General features: G+C 45.5%; 1 protein-coding gene across 1 annotated transcript in view; it reads right to left on the reverse strand.

The window, feature by feature from the left end:
* T265_05286 (hypothetical protein) overlaps positions 1-2,729 on the reverse strand; it is a gene marked incomplete at both ends in the record, with an annotated part of 15,987 nt that extends 13,258 nt beyond the window's left edge. The window contains one exon of the mRNA XM_009170261.1: positions 2,708-2,729. The remainder of the gene's footprint in view (positions 1-2,707) is intronic.
* Between the last annotated feature and the right edge of the window lie 8,672 nt (positions 2,730-11,401).

The raw sequence follows: 11,401 nt of genomic DNA on the forward strand, positions 1-11,401 counted from the left end.
TGCTGAACGGTCAGCATCAGCTTCTGCTGACACGCTGGACTGTTTGCTGACAGATGACTGTGGAGGAGGTGCACCCGTTCTATCCGACGGTTTACTTTTCCGCTCTTTTTTATCTCTTGCTCGACACGAGACAATGCAATTCTTGTTGATGGCGACCCGTGTGTTATTGTAAAACTTACGGCCCTCCATTTCCACTTTAGAAGGTTTGATATAGTTCGTTTTTTTCCTTTTCCGTTACAGTCTCGGGATATTCTTATTTTCCGTGCTAGTCGGCTGAATGAACGTGTCTTCATTCGGCCTTTAAGTAGCACCACTTGTAAATGTTTCGCACTTCCTGTTAATGATGAATTCATTTATATTTGAAAAATAAAACGTACCCTTGACCATCGGTTTTAAACACTGGAAAAATTTGTTGATGAGTTTGCTCACGTGCCTGCATCTCTTACAGATGTACACAGTTTTCAAGTTCTTGGATGACGGGCAGTTGCGATTGGTTGCGAAGAGTGGTTTATCGACGAAAGAACCATTGAATGGAGAACCTTTGATGACTACGGAGAAATGGAACGCGCCCTAATAAACAAAGAGGGCATGCCTTCAAGCGGTATCACGCGCTCCGTTGCAGTCATCAAGAAGTTTGGTACGCTTCACAAAAAATCTAATTGAGCCTTTACACGTCTTCAGGAGCTTACTCTGAGGCAGTCCGGTTCCGTGCAATGCTAAACCCCAGCGATGGCACTTCAGACACGGAGCCGCAGACCTACTTTGGGCTGTATTATGGCATCCGCGAGAGGTAATTTTTGGTAATAGCCGGTCCGTTTTTCAGAAAACGCAACCCAAAGTACTCGTCACTTGGTGAAGGGGCTGAGAAACACCCATCTCAGAAAACTTCCAAAAGGTTCACCTACGCAACCCCTCCCGAAATGTTGTCCTCACCCATTGAGTAAGTGCGGCCATAATTTCAGTTTGATATATATTTTAAATGTAGTTCGGCTTATGGCCACCAGTCATCCGCGATTTCGCCACCACCTCTTCGGGTCATGGAACGAACCAACGACTTCAGTGAGGAGACAAGCGATTCCGATAAATTGCGTGTGCCAGACTATTCAAACAGAAAAATAGTGCGCATCCTGTCTGCGTTTCGAGGTAAACTTCAATCATGTACCCCAATTCATACCTAGATGAAATGCGTAACGAGGCCGTCAAAGCTGAGGCCTTCCGAAGTGAGTTAATATCACTCTTTTATTGCCTAATCGAATATTAGAAGAAACCTTGGGTCGCTTGGAGAAGCTGTATGTGCGGCTGAGATCTTTAGAGCTAGGTCTCAGTTCGGAAAATGCTGCGTGCAGTGTTTGCTCCGGAGTTCGCAGATCGTCTGATGTGGTCGAAGGGAGACGAAAAAAGACCCATATCAAGCACAGAGTTGCCAACACTCACAAAGGGTGAGGTAACTGTTTTACATTGACACTTGTCACTTTAGATGCAATGTGCCCCGTGGCCGCACATTCGAGTGTCGCAGTGGATCTCATTGAGAAATCAATCCAGTCTTGGTTGAAGGGAGCCTTTGATCGAATCCCTGGAAACCGGAAGCTGCGACGCGAGACGGCCGCCTTGCGGCGAATCCGAAACAATGTACGATGCTGTTATGATATCACTAATAGATTTATATTTTTGCAACAACCTTGTTATCTTCTGGCCATGCAGCATGTTGTCGTAAGAACGACGCGTTTGGTATCTATATGCGGCGTTCGGCAATAATACGCATGCCATGAGGTTAGGCAGTCACAGCGATTACTCACAGAGGCAGTACGTTAGCCAACAAATATGCCTCGACAAATTTGTGATTGCCACCGTTAGCCTCGTCCGGCTGCAAAGGGTTTCGAAAAAGGCAATGAAAAAGTTCGGCGAAAATTTTTCGAGTTGCCATCTTTGGCCGCCCTGAGACGCCGGTGACGTATTTACTGGGGTACGTGACTTAAGTTGTTCGCACTGACGGTGGATTTGATAGATCTCTCCGCAAAACTGGTGGAGTCTTGTGACCTATTTGTCACTTGCCCAATACATCAAAAGGGAGTAATGTTTGAAGACAGACGGCCATTGAGTTGCTGATCTACCGCGCTGTTTTGTCATAACCACATTCTGGTGTAAACGATGCCCACTAATGCTCGAGAGCCGCCCATATGGACAGCCGGGAATGTTATTTGCCAAATTTTCTTATCAACAGCTGTAGTATACTGTGTCAGTTGGATTGATTTATAATTAAGTATTGGTGATGTACAACCTTGCTTACTGGGCCTCGGCTCATGAGCTTCGTCTATGCTTTTCAGCCAGAGAAATTGTCGTGAATACCTACCTCGCATAGCGTACATACTACGACAGCCACACTCGAAATGCACCATAATTGTGCTTGGGTTCGGTTTGGGAAATTATATTCGTAACGGTTGAAGCTCAAACTGAAGCATTGCTTTTATGGAACGCCTGGCACTCAAGCACCACGGACAAACGGACTCACGGATTGGTACACGTGATCGAGGCTTTCGCCAAGTTTCCGGTCGCATAGCGTACATACTACGACAGCCACACTCGAAATGCACCATAATTGTGCTTGGGTTCGGTTTGGGAAATTATATTCGTAACGGTTGAAGCTCAAACTGAAGCATTGCTTTTATGGAACGCCTGGCACTCAAGCACCACGGACAAACGGACTCACGGATTGGTACACGTGATCGAGGCTTTCGCCCAAGTTTCCGGGGTCGGATGTGCTTGCGTTTCAGCGACTGCCGTTCACCTACAGTCAACAAGCTGATTGGTTGCATTAAATTGCAGCTGTGACTCGCTCTTCTGGTTCAGAGACCACGCGACCGATCACTAGAAGCAAACCGAAATTGAGTTTAGCAGAATTATGAGCTTTTGAAGTGGGGGCTCTTATTCGGACAGCCCATAGCTCGTTGTTTAAATGAGAAAACTTTCAGAGTCACCAAGTGCCGCCGGTTTGTATGTTACTGCTGGTGTACCAGACTGGCACAAATGCAAAACGCTGTAAAGTTTAACGATCCTCGGTGTTCTCAAAGATGGCGGCAACTTTTAAATAATCCTCAGATGAAATCCATTCGGGTGGACACCCGAATGCTGTTTCGACCTGCTCCACCAATCAGATGTAGCAAGTCAAATTAATTGGCTCAAAGAAGCATGGTACGTAACGTCATCTGCAAAGCTGACACTGTTCCAAGTACAATATTTAAACATAACTTGATGCGCTATGCCACATGAGCGCCGCCACGCATAGTCCTGACCAGTCCCGATCCTCAGATATGCGGAATTAGTCGGGAGGTAACGCAGCATTCTTAGGCAGTATGATGTAATTTGCTACCAACCCGAAAAGCGCCCTTCGCCAGTAATAAAGAGAATGCCACCAAGATTCGTTCCTCCAAAAAGAGCAATAAAATAGCCCGAACGTTTGGCCAGTGGTGGCTCCTTGCCATCATAGCCACATGTTTTATCGCTTATCTTGGCTGTTGATTGCAACTGCTGGGCCCGCACGTATGAGCTCTGCTCACTGTGAGGCCTTGACCGTGTTGATAGCCTTGACCGACGATGGCCTTTCACCATCACAAACCTGTGTATCGTTATTCTTCTATGACCGCACCTGTGGCTTATAAAAATGCCGTTTTTATTTGACGCTCCAGGCGGAGGGCAGTGGATGATCCAATTGTTTCCCGTTTTATACAAACTACCTTCACTCAACGATGATTCTGATTCCGTTTATAGCTTTGACAAGAGCGCTGTAATATCTTGAAGTTATAAGGATGCACCGTTTGCCCCATTGGTCCCACTGTCCCCAAAGAATGATCTTTGCCTGCACTGATTAAGGGGTGTCAAGAGTGATCGACCATACTCTTTATTGGACGCAAACAAAGAATAATCTAAAGGGGGCGCATAACAAGCAGTCTCAAGAGAGTTCTCACTTTGTAACCAAGAATTGATATTCAGGATTCAAAGAATTCAAGGTTTAGCAGACATGTGAGTAGGCGAGTATTTGGCGCCGAGTTTACCCCGCTAGAGCAGGAAACGAAACTACATACATTTGGGAGATTCGCATGTGTAAACTATCATTTGGTTTCAGTATTTTACAGTTACTTATCCCGTGTCGTATCCGACATCTGTATTGGGTCCTACTAGCACTAATTTTTTGCGAGTAAACAAATGTCACTTAGTAAAATGCAAACATTTAACTTTTTTGGCTATTGGCTTGGCTGTCATCGGTTAGCATTCTTAGTGTGGTTGAAACTTCCGGAATGAACTTCACGTAAGTATAGTCTGAGGGCTCACGTCAGCACACAAGCTCGAGTGTAAAGCCAGGGGCATTGATGTATTCAGTAATTTTGAAGTCAGACGAAATCTTCGTCGCCTCGTGGTTCCATAGCAAGGTCTAGAAAGCCTACATATGTGACTAGATTTCCGCTAACCTTTATCAATTTTTGCGAGGTTGGGAAGAATAAACTGACCACAGCAGTCCTACAGCATGCATTCGGTTGGATTTCCAAAGACGTGGCCTACCCCACGGTGTCGTTTTCTCTGATCTATTGACGGAGGGGAGATGCGTTTACGGAAAGTACTGGCGATTAAAGAAAGTGTTTTCAGTGCCATATGGCACTCACCTGGTAAGGGCACATGTAAATCTCCACACAACGGGCAATGGCAGTGGCAATATCCATGGCACAGTTGTGTAAACGTGTGGCCTCTGAACATCAGGGCAGCCACGTTGGTTGATAAGAATATTTGAGGGTTTGTATCAAAAACCAATCGTTAGTAGTGGTGTTTCCTACGTTTCTGCAGTCAATACGATGGTAAATCACAAATGCCCCCATTAACGGAAGATTGCTGATTCCAGTGCCACCTGCCACAGCGAAGGTGTACAGCTTGTGTATACATGGAAAATTTCAAGGACATTAAGCGGTTCTTCATAAAAGAATTCATGGCTTGTAAGGCATCACCTTTCGTGCACACACAAATCATGTGAATAAAGTCCTGTCCCACTTGAATTTTTGCCGACAACACCTGCACTACGTTTTTTCATCTACTTCGTTTACACAGCCACCGCCTGCATCGCGAGGCATACTTGTGAACATCATCCACATTGGTTCGAATTGACTTCAAGTTGTGCAGGTGTCAAACGAGGATTGCCACAACTCGCTTTGCCCTACCCACAATAACTGCGCGTGCGACTTATCCCAGCGCGACTACACAGGGGTACGCAATGCAAAAAACAACCGAACCCCGTAAGTTGGTGGACAATTACAGAACACACGTAGCAACTTTAATGCAAGAAAAATACGTTCCGCATCCCGATCTTTACTCAAGAACCCTTATCGGTCATACCCAAGCAGTAGATCATCACCTGGGTTATTGTATATTTCACACTGTATTTACTTTATGCATGGTGCACCTGGTGACTGTAAACTAATCTCTAACACGGCATAAACTGTTATCCGTGCGCTCATTTGAATAAAATGAACATCCAAATAATACCTGTGCTCTATTAAGAGTATGGCCTCGCAGGAAGAATTTATGATGGAAATATCCTTTCTCCGTGTGCGCTTCTATTGACCGCATGGGCGGTTCATGACTACCTCGCACGCTTGGTCACTCTAAGCAGCATGAAAGGAATTTAGCCGCCACAGCTAATAATGGGGATTAGATATTCGAGCCTTAGAGGTTGCCGAATAGTTATCGGAGGGAATTTCCAAACAGCGTTTATTTTGTGTACGTGGTATTATTTTGCATGCTGATTACATCTACTTGCGGTTGCACATAATGGAGGGGAATCCATAATGCATTTCAAGCTTGTAGCACCATATATCCCGACCACAATCCATGGCAAACGCACAAAATATGCCACCAAGGTCCCCTTTAAATATGCGTTATCGTGATATAATCAACTTTCGAGCCAAATAATGATCATTTCTGAAGCGCGGTTGGGTTGCATCCGGTTTTTATACGCTTCTGCGTGAACAGCCCTAGGCCAATCAGTCCCTCACCGTTGTGCACAGTCAGAGGACCCAGTGACGGCGAGCTATGTGATTCTATCGAGCATCTACTTCGTAAGAGATGCCGGGGCGTAACTAAGGCACGAAATACTCCTTATTGGATAAAATCGGTAGTATGTAGAAAATATGCTTTGGGCTACATTATCCCCAGAAGTTACGCCTTTGTGTTGCCGGGTAGTTTGTATGTGGGGATCGGGGGCACTCTTTCTGAAGCTTTTATAAATTTCAGATAGCTGGATTTTAGCGTAGTCCAGAGTACGTCGGATTCCTCAAGCCACTATGGCAAAAAGACATAAAACACACATTCAAGGGAAGGAGGTAGACAAGATGAAAGCAGTTCCATTGGAATCAGCCCACTTTACGTACTTTGTAGCAAGTCTGCTGACGTTCCGGCGATTTGGACAAACCAGAAAGTTTAAGCTGAAGCGGTTCCATAGGCATCAGAAGCAAACACATCAGTGATTTAATTTTAACACTGAGGAAAATTGGGAAATGCTAGGAGCAGCCAACCGCCAGGCAGGGCCTTGGTAGCACTGGCTCGTTAAAGAGAGGATAAACGTGGATTCTCCATCTAAAAGTAGGCCATCCAACTTAGTCCGCCTTACCAGTTAATTCAAATTAGGCGGCGTCTCCAAATACGACACTGACACGGAAAGCAAGACGTCATGCTGCATATGGCATCATTGTTATACAGCATGTCATGTGGTAACCTTCAGGGTGGAAGGTATCTCGGAGCTTCGGTGCCCCAAAAATTACCGCGAGCGGCCAATGCGCCCGCACAAGGCCGTTAGAAACGGTTTGCCAGAAATATTCACAATAGTGGACGAAAAGAAGCCTCCTTCATCTGATCGGCAACAGGGATCGAACAAAAACTGTGAATATTCTCCAAACATCTTTCCGAGAAATATGAACAAAGCAGACGTGAGTAGCGCCCTCATATTTATGTTCCTTCTAGCATTCGCTGATCAATTCAACTCCCACCATATTTTTCGGTTCAGCCACCCGTATTCTTGGAAAAACCCGTTCAACCCGTGTACCAAATTTTCGGGTCATTCTGCTATTTTTTGCTTAAATTATGTGAACAGTTGAATGGAGTCACCTTTATTTCTGGCTTTGATTACATTGATCACTGCTTTCGATACAGCCTCTGTGCTGCCGTTATTACTCGCATCTTTCGCCACCCCATGGAGCTATGTGATCATGGTCCAGTTCCTCTAGGTATTATTACCAGGGTGTCGTCAAACCACGATGGCCTTAACTCTACAGGCTTACTACTGATCCTCGTGGAACCGGAGTCTACAATCTCGGATCTATTTCAGGCACATTTATTCATTTCCAAACGTGAAATTTTTGTGACTATACAGGCAAAACCACATCATCCAACTCACTTCTTGTTGAGCCTTACGGGTTAAAGGTATATCGTTTTTCCTTATTTGGTAAATCATCTAGAAGCTTCTGAGTGTTCTTTCTGCAACCATTAATATTTGTGCACCATGTAAACAGCGCCCTGGAAGAGATTCTGGAAGCTTACTCCTCCATAAGGACAAAAAGGAAAATAGGACGCTATTTGGTTTATCCTAAATTTGACCGCGATGACTCCCCTACCAGGCTTAGGCATTATATAAGTTCGTTATGCTCTGGAGTGAATTACTGTATTTGGGTTATCATCAGGAGGCCAATAGCTCTTATGATAGTGGTCGTCCCAAATTGCCTTTCTTGTCGAGCTGCGCTGCATATTTCGCCTTATAAAATCGTGTGCCTCGCTTTCCATATGTAACACACATTCTGTCTATACTAAAGTGCTGTGCCTGAATTGCATACACAACGCTCTCCACACATGAGTGTGCAATAGATATGCCACAAAAAGGGAATAAAACGATGGCTCATCTAAAAACATCTCCACAGCCATAACGGCGAGGAATCCCCTCGAAGTTCCCTTACCGCTCCGTTCTTTTTCTTCTCCCCCAAGTGCGCGTGAATTTGCCAAACACAGTCAGAAACCTTCGTACAAGCAACCGACTGAGAAATGGGCTCCACAAAGGCTGAATTCTATGCCTGATTCTCCTTTGCTCGTTTTTCACCATGGCTGTCAACAGTAAATTAAACAACCGACTTAGTCATCATGGTGAAGGACGTTCATCAACCATTACACAATGATAACTATCATAAAAGTTTTATTTACCGTATGATGGGGAACATCCAGACTGTGACATTAGACAAGCGCCTTTAGGTCACTCGGACCAGACAAGGTTACTCCAAGGTTCCTGAATGAAACATTGCTCACACTGGCAAACTATTTCTACCTGGTGCTATGCAAACCTCTCAACGAGGGCAACTTTCCTTCTGCTTAGAAGGAATCGCCTATCACGCCAGTCTACAGATTTGGTAACCACCTATTGCCTTGCCGCAAGAGAGACACTGGCTTCGCTACCACGTACTGCATGGTGATGCAAGGCATTCCGAAGCGGGCCATCTTTACTAACCTCAGGGTCAACAACTTGAGTTCCTTAGCACAACACGGATTCCTCCCAAAGCAGTTCTTTCGTGACGGACATAGACAACACAAAGAACACGTACCGAATAGAGTAATTCTCGGTTCCACGAAAGCATTCGATCACCCCCTACACCTACCACTGCTGAATTCAACGGAGAATTAGATTTTGAATTAAGAATACCTGTTAGATGGAACATTCTGAATGAAAGAGGGCTCGACCTGTTGTTCTGTTAATTAATTTTGATTGAGCGCCTTTTACTAAAGGTGTTGGGTATGGCGTAACGGCGCATTCTACTACTACACTGCAATTTTTTGAATTTTTGTGCACATGGAAAACTTATTTTTCTGTCCAATAGCTTGTAACTACTTTGTTGGTTTTTTCTAATAAATGACTGCGTAGGGAAAAGGTTTTCTCTTTTCGCCGGTAGCAAACCCAACGGAATGGATTTGGAGAGCTGTTATTCTATACGAATCGGAACATCGAAAAATACTTGAAGGATTATAAACGAGGCTATCATGACAGTGGCTCTCCAAGGGGTAACACTCTGCACTCGGCACTCGTGCATTGAAGGGACCGCACACGGACAGACATAATTAGCGTGCACAAAATCTTGTGCAACGACTGCACCAGAGTCTATATAGGACTGACGGAAAGGGAATTTTTCACCAGAAACAAAGATCACAACGGGGAAATAAACAAGCCACCGGGAGACGCAGATGATAAATATCAAGCGTTACTGAAATACTCTGCCATGGGGCGGACGTGCACTGGACTCGGGACATAAAACTGACTCAAAGGGGTTCGAGGTTTTGAAGCGATGACCACGGTCCACACCACAGAGACTGATGACCGCAACAGTAGAAATTGCCAGGCGTCCCAGTATCAGCGCGACACAAGTCGTGGAACTGGCAAGCGTGGGGAGAATAGGTTTGGATTTGTCGAGATGACGTGTGTTTTGATGCGGTTATCACAAGGAGGAGTGGTCCTCATTTACATGCACTTAACCTCACCCACCTTCCTTCTCCTCAACCACACTGTCGCGTCACTCTCAGACCCATGAAGACCAATGCAACCTACCAGCAATAACCGCGGTTAATCATCAAGATTTAAGAACCAAACCCGATCGGAACTCACTTGAAGCTCTCTCAGACCATCACTGCAACATATAGGCAACCAGGCTAATCGGCAGGAGCTGACAGCCCACACTCAACACTGATCTAGTGCACTACTAAAATGTCTCACGGGTTGGTTCTCCGTCTGCCCTAATATCTGGCCAAATTGATGAACTACACACTGGGCACGATGAAGCTTTTGTGCCAAAAGCTAGGCGTTGCCCGGTTAAAATTCCGATTCTTTATCAAGCCCACCCGAAACGATGACTTCTCACTCGGTTACATACATTTTTCATATGTCCGAACTACTCGGCCGGACTTCCAGACATTCTGTCAGGCCTAAGTCAGGCCGCTCCCGGTAAATGTCGACTGACGAGGCTGCCCAGGACGAAAAAAGACGTAACCCTCGTTGAGCACGTCAAGAGAGCTGCGAAGAAATAGGTAGTCGATCTTAAATTCGTTGATTATGGTGCGTATTCCGCGGTGCACGACCTCCGTCCACTGGAGTACCATCGTATCAAAAGAGACATAATACTTTCGCTCTGTTTGAACAAATGTTGGTGAGCCGGTTTTTCGCCGTTGGCACAACTAGCACGCGGCAGAGACATGGTAAGAGGATTTTCAAGTTTATACCCCACAATTTTATCCAGCAACATTTATTCTCAGTTCGGGTAATTGGTGGAAAAACCTTAATCCGATGGCTGTTAACGTTACACCTAGTACTCAATTCAAAGCACTGTTAAGCGCTTTTTAGGTTAAATCCTATTGCTTGCAAGCTTGACGCCTGCACTGCGAACCTAAAGAGTAGCGCTACATCCTTTCATCGTTTGTGCATTTCAGGTGAACGGAGGCAACTGAACGACAAGATCACACCCGACCCAGGAAGCTTGGGAGAAATCCTCGTTCCTCAATCCGCAAATCAGTATAGTAAAATGAACCCATGTATAACGCTTCGGACGCTGCATTGGTAACCGGCATTCAGGTAGCTTTTGTGTTCGTGTTTTGGCCTACCAACGGGCTCACCTTGATGATAGGTCTGCTTGTGGTCTCTCCCAAACCGTTCTTGCGTGACATACATTCTCGTGTTTATGGACAGCTTAACCCAAGCCAAGGACGAAGGACTCATATCGGATGCCATATTTTTCGACTTCTCAAAAGCATTTGATAGGGTCCCACACGTCCCGTTGCTCCACAAACTCGAGTCTTACGGGATTCAAGGTAAAATCCTTCGCTGGATCAACGCGATCCTATCAGACAGATCATTCCGAGTGAGAATAGGCCCCAGCACCGGTCTCCATTGGAGTTCCTCAAGGCTCCGTCTTTGGACCACTCCTGTTTCTAATCTACGTCAACGACCTCCCAGACGTTCTTGCGAGTCCATGTCTACTTTTTGCGGATGGCTTGAAATCCTGGAGTTCCAATGCCAGTGCCCTCCAAATGGATGTAGACGCTGTCAAGCAGCGGTCGTTGGACTGGACCTTCATCTGAATGATGAAAGGTGCGTCCATATGTCGTTTGGAGCAGACTCAGCGAATGCCTTTGTCGTGCATGGTGAGAAAGGACCAGAAAACATCATGAGAATAGATGATAAAAAGGATTTGGGCATCTGGGTCTCCTCAAACTTGTCCTTCTCACTGCACCATAAGAAATAGGACCAAAAGGCATTCGCCATTTTACGGATGATCCGACGCACCTTCTCCCGTACTACTAGCATGGACTTCCAAATACTCTATGGGGCCTACGTCAGACC

Source organism: Opisthorchis viverrini, assembly GCF_000715545.1.
Source record: "Opisthorchis viverrini unplaced genomic scaffold opera_v5_99, whole genome shotgun sequence".
Classification (NCBI taxonomy): Eukaryota; Metazoa; Platyhelminthes; class Trematoda; order Opisthorchiida; family Opisthorchiidae; genus Opisthorchis; species Opisthorchis viverrini.